The sequence below is a fragment of the Chenopodium album genome, chromosome 3 (genome assembly GCF_948465745.1).
Source record: "Chenopodium album chromosome 3, dcCheAlbu1.1, whole genome shotgun sequence".
Lineage (NCBI taxonomy): Eukaryota > Viridiplantae > Streptophyta > Magnoliopsida > Caryophyllales > Amaranthaceae > Chenopodium > Chenopodium album.
Genome location: NC_137836.1, coordinates 50,783,133 through 50,797,960, shown reverse-complemented (window position 1 = coordinate 50,797,960; position 14,828 = coordinate 50,783,133). Strand labels below are relative to the sequence as shown.

Below are 14,828 nucleotides of genomic sequence, written 5' to 3'. Positions count from 1 at the left end.
ATGGAAAGTCCTGAGGGACAGTTATTTGAACAGAAGGTGATCTTTGAATGGGCCCCACCAATCTGAAAAAAGTGTAATAAGAAGGTGGCTCACAACTGTGATGTTCTTAGCAAATAGCCTCAGAAACAAAAGAAGCAGCCTGCATCTAAGGAGCCTGACAAAGTTTGGGTACCTAAAGCTAAGCCTAATTCTGTTCATACAGTTGCTACAATTGATCTTGCTGTTGGTCCCGGTGAGACCATTCATAGTACTGTTGTTATTACCCCTGCCCCAACTATTTCAGGGTTTTTGAGTCCCTTGGGAGAGTTACAACTCTAAGACTGGGTTCGCCAAGGACGCATGTACTTGCAAAACAAACAAAGCTCCGAATGGTCGGAGGTCTGCCTCCAAAGATTAAGTTAGTACGAAATCGGAGTGAAAACGTGCGGAAAGTAAGATATCTTCTCGGATTCCAAGCTTAGGTGTTCTCTGTTTTAGGGAGAAATAAATGCCTTAATGATTAAGACGTAAAGTTCGAGGTGTAAAAAACCTGTCCCAATAATTGGGGGAATCTCCCTATTAATAAGGTCCTAGGAAAACGTGACCTACCCCTAGGATTTGATGACCAAGGGATTAGGGCAGCGCCGTTTTGCCCACTAAGCTTGAAAACGTGCCCTGCCCTAGGGTTTGAAAACGTGTCGATCTCCCATTGGTCCACTTGCGGGTATTAATACCCCAAATTATTTGCCCCTCAAGAGTGACGTGGCATGCCATGTGACGCCAGTGACAGGTGTCGACCTTTGATTGGCTGAGAAGTAACTTTTTACTGTTCACCTGAATCTAAGGTTTTACCCCAGGTCCTTTACCAATTGATTCGGAGGAGGCGCGGTCCAATATTAAAACTGCCCGAGAGTCCATATCCATAGAGAAGGAAGAGGGCTGGGAAGAGTCGTCTGCTATGCGGCGACTCAAACATGCTCCCTATTTCTTCCACGTTGCCAAGAGGAGGCGGGACAAGATGACGGAAGACTTTGGAAAGTTTATTTCCGCCCATGTCATGGGACATGGCTTCTTGTTGTCCGTGCCGGACGCTGAGGACACGGTCACCTGGCCGAAATTGGCCTGCTATGGTGACCAGTGCTTCGGATGCTACGAGGCTTCCATCTAGGTAGGACTGTGCTTCCCGGCTGTGCAGAGGATTTTGGACAGATACCAACTAGGTGTCTGGCAACTAGCCCCCAATTCTTGGGTTAACATACTGGGCTACGTTGCCGCCTATGAGATGTTGGAGGTGGATCCCAGCTTTGAGGCGTTTGCTCATATGCACTACCTGAGCAAAACTCCACACGCAAGTGGGGCCGACTGGTTCACTCAGACCAGCCACAAACCTTATATGATGGCTCTAGGGAAGGAAAACAAATTGAAGGATTGGAGGTCTAAGTTTTACATGGTCTATTCCCCAGACTTCCAAAGGAACAAGCAATACAATCGCTTGATCAAGGAGCCGCTCCTCCTTGCTGGGAAGAAAGCCTTGCCGCCTGTACCCTGGCGGGCGTAGGAGGAGATCTTTGATCCGGGCCTGTTTTTGGTGGCCGTCTTAACAAACAAGGAGACGGGGGTCAAGGAGGTAACCCCCCAGAGTTACATTCCCCGATTCAAATGGCTCTTGGACAGGACATATTTGGCCTCTTGTGGCTTAGTTCTGAGAAGCCGAGAGGTAGTAGGCCGCATGCATTTTCATTGTTCAGTTGCTTATTGTTTGTCTGGGATTCTAACCCTTGTACTTTATTTTTGCAGATCTTGCAATGTCAAAGCTTTCTAGTCACAAGAAACCGATTGTCTCTGCCGCCTTCTATTGTTCAAACCTCAAACGAACGACTAAAGAACAACCGCCAAACGACACTCCTCAGGTAACGATTTATTTTACTTAGAATCTTTCAATAGATTTCAACTTGTTGGAATTTTCCATTACATGCAAACTCTTTTTGTAGGGTGGCTCACCAAAGCCCGTTCCCACCCCACAGCCGGATCCCAAGCTGCGAAAGCAGACGGCTAGCGATGTCACCCAAAGCCGTAAAAAACACATCGCCCACAAGCCGAAGAAGGGAACGGGCGCCTCCTCTCCCATCCATACTCCATCCAAGCCGGACGCTCAGCAAAGAGTGTCGAAGAGTGGCAAGCCACTCAATAATGATGTCGTCTCAGTAGGCGGTAGCGATGCCGCAGGGGAGGAGGAAGGTAATACATCCGACCAATATCTTCAATAACTAAAAATGCAACTGTCTTTTCAAAGTTCTTACTTAGTTTATTTTACTCGTCTTGATAGATGCTCTAGCAAGGCCAATTGTCCTTTAGATGGCCAAGTAAATGCTCCAGACGCTTGATCCTGAGGACAAGGCATCTGTTAGAGGAGTCGGGACTCTTGACCTTGACGCCATACTGGCGCTTCTCTACGAGGTAAGACATGTGTCTTTCGACTTGATTGATGATTAAGCCGAGTGTTTTCTAATGTATTCTTTTTGTTCTGGCCGACTACAGGCTATTCTGCGCGTGAGAGGTCTTAGAAAGCCACTCAACGACAAGACCAAAGAGGTAAAGGCAGCAAATGCTGGGGCTGCCTCTTCCTTGGACAAAGCTCAGTTTGAGATTGCCCAAAATGAAGTTCTAACACTTGATATGTAGTATTCCCAAGCGTCGGCAAATCTGCAAGTCCAGCACAATCTGGACGCAACGAAGAGGCGAGTTAGGGAGCTTCAAGATGAGGTCAAGAGCCTCAAGGAGAAGCAAGAGCCCCTCTAGGAGGCGTAGAAGAAGGCCAAGGACCTCGAGGAGACGGTCAAAAGACTCAAAGGGCAGCTATAGAACAAAGAAACTCAACTCAAGACCAAGTACATGTCTCTGATGGATTAGGAGAAACAGACCCTGGTCAAACAAATGATGGATGATAACGAAGCAGTGTAGGCGTCAGCCAACTATCAGACTTGGAAGGTTTAGTTTGATAAGGCAAATGATGAGTTTAATGCCCAACTCTTAAGGGAAGGTTAGGTGGCGGCTTCCAGGGAGGCCAAGGATGGGTCCAATTCCTCTAATGAATCGTCCTCTAGGGATGATGAGGATCGGGCGGAGGATGAAGGGAAAAAGAAGTAGTTGCCGGCGGACTAGGCGAATGCTAATGCTGAGGCCCTCCCCTGATTTTAAAGCTTTAAAGTATCCATTTCTGCAGTCGAATGGCCAAATATTTGCTTTTTTGGCCTGCGTGCCGAGTATTTCATTGTATCTTTTTACCGACCAAGGGGGTCGGGTAACTTGAATATTTCATGGCTATGCCAGTCAACATTCTCAGTCGTCAATTTTGACGGTTGTTTTATATATTTGCTTATCATCCGGTCGTTTAATCGGTTTCATTTATATTTTATGCCTTCAATTTTATTGATACTTTAAATTTTAAGGCGTTCAATTTTTCGTATTGTGTTTTGGCTAAGTATGCTTAACCCGTATACCATGTGAATGTTCTTACCCCTGTCCGGATGTCGGTTGGTTTCAAAAAACAGATTGATTGACTTAGAAATTATTGATACTTTTGAGAGTATGTATGGTTTCTAAGTCAATAAATCACTATGGTGATTGCCCCTAACCAAGCGACAGACGACCACATTGAACAAGCGATTTTCAGTAACTCAATGCATCCGGCCAAAGGCCTCATGATATGTAGTAAAAATGCTAAATTTTTTTAACTTAACTTATTTTTTGAAAAATTAATTGTTCGCCTGCCTTGCCCCAAGGCAAGGACAAGCAACTATATAGCCTCTAAAATGAAACATTAGCCACCTTTCGCCTGTACTAGAACACTTCATAAAACTCAATGCTTTTTAGATTTCAAGTTAGATTATCAAATGACTTCGAGTGTTGCCTTAACGCATTTGATAGGGCCGCTTGTTTCAATTCATAGAGCAATGTGCCACCCAAATGGGAGATGCTTCTCTTCGACGAATTCGCCCAAATGGACGTCGCCGGTGATGAGTGGCATTTATGCCACTCTTTTATAATTTTTGTTTAAGGATTCTCCCCTCATTTGCACTTGTTTGGCCCTTTTTCTAAGCATTTTTACTTAGTTTTGCTTCCTCTTTTCTTTCTCCTTTATCTTCCCTTTTCTTAGCCTTCTCGCTTTGTTTTTATTGTGATTTTCATGCTTATGCTTTGTAGGAACCATCGAGATGTTCAAGAGGAGCAAGCTAAGCTCAAGGGAAGCTGGAAGAAGTATGATTCAGAAGAGGTTCGGCCGAACCTCCTGAAGGTGTGGCCGAACCAAGGTGTGGCCGAACCTGCTCGGTGGCTCGGCCGAACGTCGAGGCAGGGACAAGATGCAATTTGGCGATTTTGCAGGAGTGGCCGAACCACAGAAGTTCGACCAGACCAGGATCAGGGAGGTTGGACCGAACCTACCCTGTAGTCCAGCCGAACCTTCCCATTGTTCGGTCGGACCTCTCCTTTTATCAGCTGGCTCTGTACGGACTATATAAGTCCCATCTTAGAACGTTTGGAGAGATTAGATTAACTTAGTTTTAATTTTTCTACATTTTAGCTTAATCTAGAGAGAGAAACACTATTAGTCTTCATTGGTAGAGAGAGAAAGTGTGGTTTTCTTCATTGATGAACTTGGATTTTGAAGAAAGAGTTTGTTCAATCCTTTGCAGACCTTCATCTTCAATTAATGAGCAATCTCTTACTCTTTCTCTTTACCTTTTTTTTTTATTTTGCTTATTTGCTTTGATTTTTCTTCTTTGCTTATTAATCATGTTGATGCTTTTTGATTTGATGATTGATATTGTTTTCAATATGATTTGTGAGTAGTCACCTAGCCAAGGGTGTGGGGATGGTGTAGTTGCTAATTGTTCATGCTTATATTGTTGGGGTTATGTTAATGGTGATTAAAGTCTTTGCATGCTTGATATTCTTTGGTCTTCTTGCAAGTGCACATTGTTAGTTGATCAAAGATGAGTCTTTGCTAACAAGTAACGGAAGTTGACTTAGTTGAGATTCATTACTATCGATAATTCTTTGTTTGCACCTTCTAATATATGGTTCTAGTGTGGAAACATAGAGGCTATGTTAGGAGAAACCGATTAACCCCGGAAGGCGGTTAAATTGGGCCTTACTTTGGTATTCAAGCATGTTTAGTTTTCCATTGATTTGCTACTTTGTTATTGCATGATCAAGCGTCATCTTCACCTACCCATTTCCCTTGGCGCCTAGTTATATTAATTTTAACCATTTCGTTCTTAGTTTAATCTCTTAGTTGTTCACACTTCTTGTTCCGAGATAGCTTAGACCCTAGGTAATGAATACGGTGCTTAAGCATTTCTCCCTGTGGTTCGACCCCTCAATTTAACCTATACTTATATTAGGTCAGTAGAGCGTTATAAATTCATTTGATATAGGTGTAGTCGCTCAAGGACACGATTATTTCCTTGTCAAATTGGCGCCGTTGCCGGGGAGACGGCTTCCATTGCTATTTCATTGCTTGTTTGAGACTATCTCATCTTTTATTTGTTAGTGTTTGCTACTTTTGTTACTTGTCAGTGCTTACGTTCTTCTTATCTTTGTTGTATGAACAGAGGACGAACCCGCTTAAGATCTTTGATTCCCATCGATCCAGAGCTAGATAGGTCTTTATCCCTACTTCGAAGAGAAGCAAGAGCAAGGAGTAGAAATTCCCACACTCCAACGAGAGGATTAAGAGAATTAGAAGATACTCCACCCTCTTCACCCTCAAGTGAAGAATTAGATAGCCCTAACTCATCTTCGAGTTCGGATATCAACCCTTTCTCAACCTATAAGTTCGAGAGTGAAGAAGGTTCTAAAATGGGAGAGAATACGCCTTTGAGTCGTCTTGGGGCCCCAGAAGCTTTTAGAGCGCAAAGTGGGATCCTAACTCCTACTACTCAAGCCAACAATTTCGAGATCAAGCCTAATTTGATTGCTTTGATTGAGAGGAAACAATTCTCGGGTGGAAAGTTTGAGAGTCCTCATGAGCACCTTAAAGAGTTTGAGAAATATTGTGACACAATAAAGGCCAATGGAGTGACTCAAGAATATATTCGCCTCAAAATGTTTCCATTTTCGCTAATTGGGAGAGGTCTAGAATGGCTAGAGAAGGAGGTGCCCCCTAATTCTCTCACAACATGGGACCAAGTGACAACGACTTTCTTGAGGAGGTTTTATAACCATAGGAAGACCGCCGAGGCTCGGTCTTTGATTCAAGGTTTTCGCCAAAAGAGTGGTGAGTCTCTAAGTGCGGCATGGGAACGATACAAAGATCTTCAACGTCAATGCCCACACCATGGGATACCAAAGTATCAACTCATTCACACTTTCTATGGAGGTCTCACACCTCAAGGAAGGACAAGCCTAGACGCCGCGGCCGGTGGTCCAATCATGAACAAAGGAGAGCATGAAGTGGAGTGTATTATAGAGGAGGTCGCAAAGCACTATGATGATTGGTACGAAGGAGAAAGGGATGCTACTTCTAGTAAGGGTGTTTATGCATTGGAGCAAGCCAACGCAATCAACAACCTTTCTACCCAAATCTCCAAAATGACCAAGCAAATGGATGAATTGATGAAAGAAAGGTCCAACCCTCATGGTAATACCTCCCCTTCAACTAAGGGAGGCAATGGTATGGGTACTTCCTCCTCCTCTTCTTACAATACAATGCCTCAAGGATGCATGTTTTGCTCTAATTGTGAAACCTATGATCATGATACCTCTCATTGTGTATATGCTTGTGAAGTTCAACCCCCTTCCCATGAACATGATGATAATATGGAAAATGTCAATGCTATGAATTTCGCTCCTAGAATGGGAAATGTAGGAAACTTGAGGCCAAACTCCAATCAAATGGGGAATTGGAATCAAGGTGGAAACCGTGGTTGGAACCAAAGTGGTGGTGGTTATGATAACCAATACCATGGTTGGGGAGACCCTTCCAATTTCAATGGAAGAGGCTACTCTAACCAAAGGGGGTATGGTAATCAAAACCAACAACCTAATTCCCGATACCATGACCATCAAAATCAAAATTTTGGTGACCAAGGTAACATGGGAAATAATCAACAAAGCAATGTTCCTAACCAAGGCACCGGAGGCAATAGGGGCCAATTTGTTTCTAACTATGCCCAAACTAATAGGCCTCCGGGTTTCCATCAACCCCAACTTCCTCCACCTCAACAACCTCTTCAACTTGAAGCCCCTCCAATTGATCCCGTGATGGCTAAATTAGATGCTCTTTTGAATATGCGCCAGGAGGATCAAAAGAAACATGAAGAGGCCCAAAAACGAACCAATGCTCAGATGAAAATGCTTGAGACCCAAATTGCTCAACTTGCATCTAATTCATCCCCTTCTTCTTCTTCTTCTTCTTCTTCTTCTCACATCCCAAGTCAAGGAGTCAACCCAAAACCTTTGTATGCCGTGACAACTAGGAGTGGGAAGGTAGTAGAGAGTGACCCTTTAATTGAGGAAGAACTCCAAGAAGAGGTGGAGTTAGAGAATGAGGGTGAAAAACCCAATGAGCCATTGAGTGTTGAAAAGGAAAAAAATGTTGAGGTGCCCAAGGAAAAAGAAGCCACTCCCTTGCCCCTAAATCGCCAACCTAGAGAGGAGAAGCTACCCTTTCCACAACGATTTGTGAGAGCTAAACTTGATGCCCAATTTGGGAAGTTTTTGGAAGTCATTAAGAATTTGCATATTTCCGTCCCTTTTGTTGATGCTATGAAGCAAATGCCCCACTATTCCAAATTTTTGAAAGACCTTTTGAGTGGGAGAAGGGAGTGTGAGACGGTGAGTTTGACCGCCAATTGTAGTGCAATTCTTTGCAACAAACTTCCTACCAAATTGAAAGATCCGGGTAACTTTTCCATCCCTTGTTCAATCAATGACATTGAATTTGATAAAGCCTTGTGTGATTTAGGAGCAAGTGCGAGTCTCATGCCCTATTCCGTCTACCAAAAGCTTAGTGTAGGAACCCTCTCCCCCACTAACATTACTCTCCAACTAGCGGACCGTTTCGTTAAGTTCCCCATGGGCAAAATTGAGGACATTCCCCTTAGGGTAGGAAAGTTCACGTTCCCCGTGGATTTCTATGTGCTAGAGATGGATGAGGATGAGAGGATTCCTATAATTTTGGGTAGGCCATATCTAGCTACTTCTAGAGCTATCATCGATGTGAAGGAGGGGAAGATATCCTTTAAGATTGACAATGATTCTATTGAGTTTGATTTGAATAATGTCATGCAACAACCCTCCTCAAGTGGTGAATGCTTTAGGGTAGATGTTCTTGATACCATTCTTAATGAATTTTCTCGCTCCCACTTGCATGTTACTAATGATCCTCTTGAAAGTGTGCTGTTGAATGAATCAAAGATAGGTACCACAAAGAAGACATACAATTCTATGAGGATTTGCTTGAGGAAAGCAAGAAGGAGTGCAAGGGCGCGAGCATGGAAGAAGAGGTTCCTTACATTCATGACCTCTTTCAAGTTGAAGAAAGAGAAGAGAGCCCCAATGGTAAGGGAGCACCAAAGGTAGACTTGAAACCTCTACCTTTGGGCTTGAGGTATGCATTTCTTGGTCCCGATGATTCTTTCCCCGTGATTGTAAATTCTAACCTAACGGAGGAGCAAACCTCCCTCTTGATCAATGTTTTGAGAAAACACAAGAAAGCTTTGGGTTATACCATTGATGATATCAAAGGTATTAGTCCATCTTTATGTATGCACAAAATTGATCTAGAGAGAGATGCCAAACCCGTTAGGAAAAGGCAAAGAAAGCTTAACCCTTCCATGCAAGAGGTTGTGCGGAAGGAAGTGGCTAAGCTTCTTGACACGGGAATTATTTACCCAATTGCTCATAGTGATTGGGTATCTCCCGTGCAAGTTGTGCCTAAGAAAGGGGGCATGACGGTAGTGAAAAATGATCATGATCAACTAGTACCCACTAGACTTGTTACCGGTTGGCGCATGTGTATTGACTATCGCCAACTTAACACAAGTACATGCAAAGATCATTTTCCATTACCGTTCATTCATCAAATGGTGGAAAGGCTTACAAAGCATTCCTTCTATTGTTTCCTAGATGGTTACCCGGGATTTTTTCAAATCCCGGTTGACCCCAAGGATCAAGAGAAGACGAATTTCACATGCCCCTACGGTACTTATGCGTACCGTAGGATGCCTTTAGGGCTTTGTAATGCCCCCGCAACATTCCAACGTTGCATGATGTCCATTTTTAGTGATATGATTGAAGATGAGGTAGAAGTCTTCATGGATCACTTCTCCGTTCGAGGAGCCACCTATGAAGATTGTCTATCTAATTTATCTCGTTGCTTAGAAAGGTGTGAGAGGGCTATCCTCGTGTTGAATTGGGAAAAGTGCCACTTTATGTTGGAAAGTGGGATGGTTCTTGGGCACAAAATTTCCCATGCCGGCATTGAGGTTGATAGAGCCAAGGTTGAGGTCATCGAAAAACTTCCTCCCCCCACCAATGTGAGGGAAGTGAGGTCTTTTCTTGGCCATGTCGGGTTCAATCGGCGCTTTATAAAAGATTTTTCAATGATCGCTAAGCCTCTCACATCCCTATTGCAACAAGATAAGGAGTTTGTGTTTGATGATGCTTGTCATAAGTCCTTTTGTAGGTTGGAAGAAGCCCTTTGCACCACTCCTATTATCCAAGGTCCGGATTGGTCTCTTCCATTTGAGCTCATGTGCGATGCAAGCGACGAGGCCATTGGATCGGTTCTTGGACAACGAAAGAAAGGGAAACTTCATGTCATACATTATTTGTCTAAAACTCTCAATGATGCCCAACGAAACTACACAACTACCGAGAAGGAGTTCCTAGCGGTTATCCATTCATTCGAGAAGTTTAGAACCTACCTCATTGGTTCTAAGACAATTGTGTATACCGACCACTCGGCTCTAAAATATTTGATAGGGAATAAGGAAGCTAAACCAAGGTTGTTGAGATGGGTTTTAGTCCTCCAAGACTTCGATTATGAGATGAGAGACAAGAAGGGAGCCGAGAATGTGGTGGCGGATCACCTCTCAAGGTTGGGCGGTGCAAAGTTTGAAGATGATGGCTTGCCAATAGAGGACGCTCTAAGAGATGATGTGCTATATGTCCTTGAAGTGAAATCGGAGCCGTGGTATGCGGATATTGTGAATTACTTAGCTTGTAGTGCCATACCGCCGGATTTCACTTCGCAACAACGTCGAAAACTCAAGCACGAGGCCAAGAGATACATTTGGGATGATCCCATTTTATTGAAGAGAGGGGTAGATGGTTTGTTGAGGAGATGCGTCCCCAACGACGAGGTTCAAAGTGTTCTCCATATGTGCCACTCTTCTCCTTGTGGTGGGCATATGAGTGCTCATAAGACCGCCTCAAAGGTCCTTCAATCTATGCTCTTTTGGCCTTCTCTATTCAAGGATGCTTGGATATTTGTCAAGACTTGTGATAGATGTCAACGGATGGGGAATATTTCTAGAAGGGATGAAATGCCGCAAAACCCCATCCTTGAGCTTGAAGTTTTTGATGTGTGGGCTATAGACTTCATGGGCCCTTTCATTTCTTCACATGGGAACAAGTATATTTTGGTTGCCGTTGACTAAATATCCAAGTGGGCGGAGGCCGTAGCTTGTCTAACGAATGACTCTAAGGTGGTGGTCAATCTTTTCAAGAAAGTGATCTTTCCGAGATTTGGTATTCCAAGAGCAATAATTAGTGACGGGGGATCGCACTTCAAGCACCACACCTTCGTTCGACTACTTGATAAGTATGGGGTGTCTCACAAGCGAGGGCTTGCTTACCACCCTCAAGCGAGTGGTCAAAAGGAGGTCACCAATAGAGAGCTTAAGGTGATTTTGGAGAAGACGGTTGCTAGGACGAGGAAGGATTGGTCCACCAAACTCATTGATTCTCTATGGGCGTATAGGACCGCCTTCAAAACTCCAATAGGGACCACTCCCTACAAGCTTGTCTATGGGAAAAATTGTCATTTGCCCGTAGAGATGGAGCATCGAACGCATTAGGCAATCAAGCAAATCAACTTTGATCTCCATAGTGCGGGTGAGCAAAGGCTTCTAGAGCTACATGAGTTAGAGGAGTTGAGGATGAATGCCTACGATAGCGCAAGCTTGTATAAGGCGCGGACTAAGGCTTGGTACGATGCTCAAATTGTCAAGAAGGAATTCGTCAAAGGCCAAAAAGTCCTCCTATTCAACTCCCGCTTGAAGCTTTTCCCGGGAAAACTTAGGTCAAGGTGGAGTGGGCCGTACATTGTCACGAAAGTGTTTCCTTATGGAGCCTACGAAATCTCCCAAGACGGCCACTCTCCCTTCAAAGTCAACGGTCACCGTCTCAAGCCCTATTATGAAGGATTCCCAAGTGATGAACCGATTTCTGTGACACTTCTTGATGTGCATCGTCAATTCGACCCTCCTTAATCAACTCAAGGAACGTCGAGCTAACGACGTTAACCAAAAGCGCTTCAAGGAGGCAACCCGAGTTTCTAACCCTTTTCTACTTTCTTCCTTTCATGTTGCTTTTATCCTTCTATCTACAATTTTGGATTGATGGGATTTATGAGTTTTGATTGTGTTGGGATTTTTGATATGCTTTGCATCTAGCATGATTGTATGGTGTTTAGATGTGTGTTAAGGACAATTTTTACTTGTGTGATTTTTAAGGGAGTTTGGCCGAACCACTTTATGTTCGGCCACTGCAGCATTTTCAAGGATTTATGGCAACACTCTGCCAAGAATTCAATTTTCCATTCTGGCAGAAGGTTCGACCGAACCTAATGATGGTTCGACCGAACTTATACTGTAGTTCGGCCGAACTGTCCTGGGTTCGGTCACTCCTCAATTTTTGAAAAATTTCAGCAACATTCTGCGAAAAATTTGCAAAAATGAAGTTTCAGCATAGGTTCGACCGAACCCTGGGGAGGTTCGACCGAACATGCTCTGTAGTTCGACCGAACTCTCTCCAGGTTCAGTCACTCCTCTATTTTCGCATATTTGCTGGAACTTCCTGCTTGGATTTTAGAAAAACATATTTTTGCCATGGTTCGACCGAACCAAAAGTGAGTTCGACCGAACTGTCACTGTGGTTGACCGAACATACCCTTGGTTCGGCCGAACCATTCTCCAGATTTGAAAAAAAATTGCTGCTGCCATAGTTTTTATGTTGCTGAAAATTTCGTGACCTTTCATTCCCATTTTCGTCACCTACCCCTTTCTCCTCCTTCTCACTCTAAACCTCCATTACACCTCCCCTTAAAACCTCAAATCTCCATCAAAATCACTCCAATCTTCACCCTTTCTCACTTATTTTCCATCCTCTACTCAATTTCAACAATCTCCACCAAAAATTCCTCACAAAAATCCCATCTTTTCATTTTCCCCAATTTCAAGGGTTTGGGTGCTTTGGTGTTTTTGGGTTCTTACTTTCCTCCAATCAATTGTGGTATGGTTTTCCTAGCTTTTGCAAGTTTATTTCTTCAATTTCTCATAGTTTTACCATGTTTTACATATTTAAGTATGAATTGTGGTATTCTTGAAATTGTTAGTCATAACTTGTTTGATTCATGCGGTTCTTTGGATTTACTTGTTGCAATTGATTGGTTGTTGATAGTAGAACATGTTGTTATGATGATTAAGCAAAGGCTTAAGAATGTTGATTTCATACTAGGGTGTTCATGTTACCATTTTATTATGATTGAGAAATACATGAGTTGGATGTTGTTGGAGATTGTTATTCATTGTTTTGGTTTGTTTTTGATGGTTTGATGAATGGATATCATGAAAATTAGGGGACATCATGACAAATTTCACCTAAACTTTGTTAGGACTTATAGGAATCACATAGGAATTCTTATTCAAGCCTTGGTTCAAATGTATTCATACATGCCTTGAATTGTATACTCTCATGCATACACTTTTACCTTGGCTAGCTACTTGGCTTCTTATGTCATTTCTTATCAATTTGTTCTAATGATATACTCTTGGTGAATTTGTAGAATCAAAATGTTCGGCAAAGGAAAAGGAAAGTCAAAGAGGAAGAGAGTGGGAGAATCTTCAGGACCACAATTCCCACCTCCTCCCGGCATCAATGATCATGGCATTGTTGCTTCGGATGAGCAATTTTGGCCCATCTATGAGTCACTCATCAAGCGTCCAATCCGTTCTACTAGATTTTTTTGCCCCCAAACTTTGAGGAAGCTGGGAATATCGGATGAGGTGATCAGGTTAGCTCAAAACTTTGGATGGGGTGACTTAATTCACCTCCACGCTTACACTTACGAGCGTTTAACTTTGGAAGTCCTTGCCTCTCTTCGCAAGGAAGTTTTTGAGCCGGAAGATGTTGATGAGGATCCTCAACTTATGATTAACTTTAGAATGTTCAACGAGGATCACTCTTTAACGGAAAGTGATCTAAATGAGATATTCTTTTGGCATGCCACCGGACTTGATCACCCATCCGAAATGACCTCCTCTCATCGCATACCTTACAACGAGCAAGAGTGGTGGAGGAGTATCACCAACAAGGATAGGTTTCAAACTAATACCTCAAAGGTCAACAATATCATTCACATATCCTTGAGGTATTTTGTACAGCTTCTCCAATATGTCGTGTTCTTCAAAGCAAACCTCGACTCCATGGTAAAAGATGAGGTTGCTTGCCTATTCTTGGCCGATAACCCTCAACGGCTCAAATTTCAATGCTCGTCCACCTTCATCCAACGGCTCTTGGATACTAGGGATAACCGTCTCGGTGATGAGATCTTTATGGGTGGCATGATTACTATCATTGCTCTTTCTTTGAAGAATGGAGCATACAAAGATCAAATTGAACTGCTCCCACCTGTGCACCAAACCCGAGAAGAGCTCACCGACGAGTTCCCTCCCTATGCTCTTTCCATAAGCGCCCTCCGTCACAGCCGCTTCCTCAACTACACCACTAGCAAGCGCCGATTCATCCTCTTGGTCGATAGGGAGATCGAATGGTGTGTCCTTCCGGACCCCGACCTCACTACGGTGGACCACTCCGCTCCTCTCAAATGGAAGATCCCTCAGCAAAACATCCCCAATGAGGTGAGACGAACTAGAGCCCGGGGTGGAGTTCCTCAACCTCCGCCGGTCCTCCATCAGGAGCAAATCATTCCCCCCCTTAGCGGGGGAGGTGAGGCATCTTCTTCTTCTTCCATTCCTCCTTTTGATTTAAATGCCCTTCGTAGTACCCTCGATGATATCCGTCGAGACAATCAAGCTTCCATTGAACAATGGGGGTACTACGCGAGGGCAAATTATGACAATCTTGTGCAAGCGGGCATTCAAGCGCCCTATGTGAACTACCCTTACCACCCTCCTCAAGAGGGTCCGGTCAATCATTGGGGACCCTATGACCCTTAAAACCCCACCCCCCTTGCTACACCTATTGGGAAGGTCCCATCGACCCTACCCAACGCGTTGGCACCCCACCATACGACCCCTATCGTCCGCGTGGGTGTGATCCGGCTTATGACCCGGCATCCACATCCACCCCCGCTCCTTTTGATGGTGGTTGGGGTGCCCAAGGGTGGCCCTATGAGCACTTTAACCAACCCTTCCACCCTTTCATGGACACTCCCGGGTTTGATCCTGATAACCCCCCTCAACCTCGGGGGCGAGGAGATGATCACCAGTGATGAGGGTTCTTTTCCCTCCCCCCCCCCCCCCCGATCTTCTCGCTTGTAACTTTTGCTCGGGACGAGCAAAAAGAATAGTGTGGGGGAGGATATCCTTTTAGTTAGT

General features: G+C 44.0%; 1 non-coding gene across 1 annotated transcript; it reads right to left on the bottom strand.

The window, feature by feature from the left end:
• Positions 1 to 6,220: 6,220 nt before the first annotated feature.
• LOC145625901 (small nucleolar RNA R71) lies at positions 6,221 to 6,326 on the bottom strand. Its single transcript, XR_014110796.1, has one exon. It is a non-coding gene; the product is annotated as a small nucleolar RNA R71 (small nucleolar RNA).
• Positions 6,327 to 14,828: the final 8,502 nt, after the last annotated feature.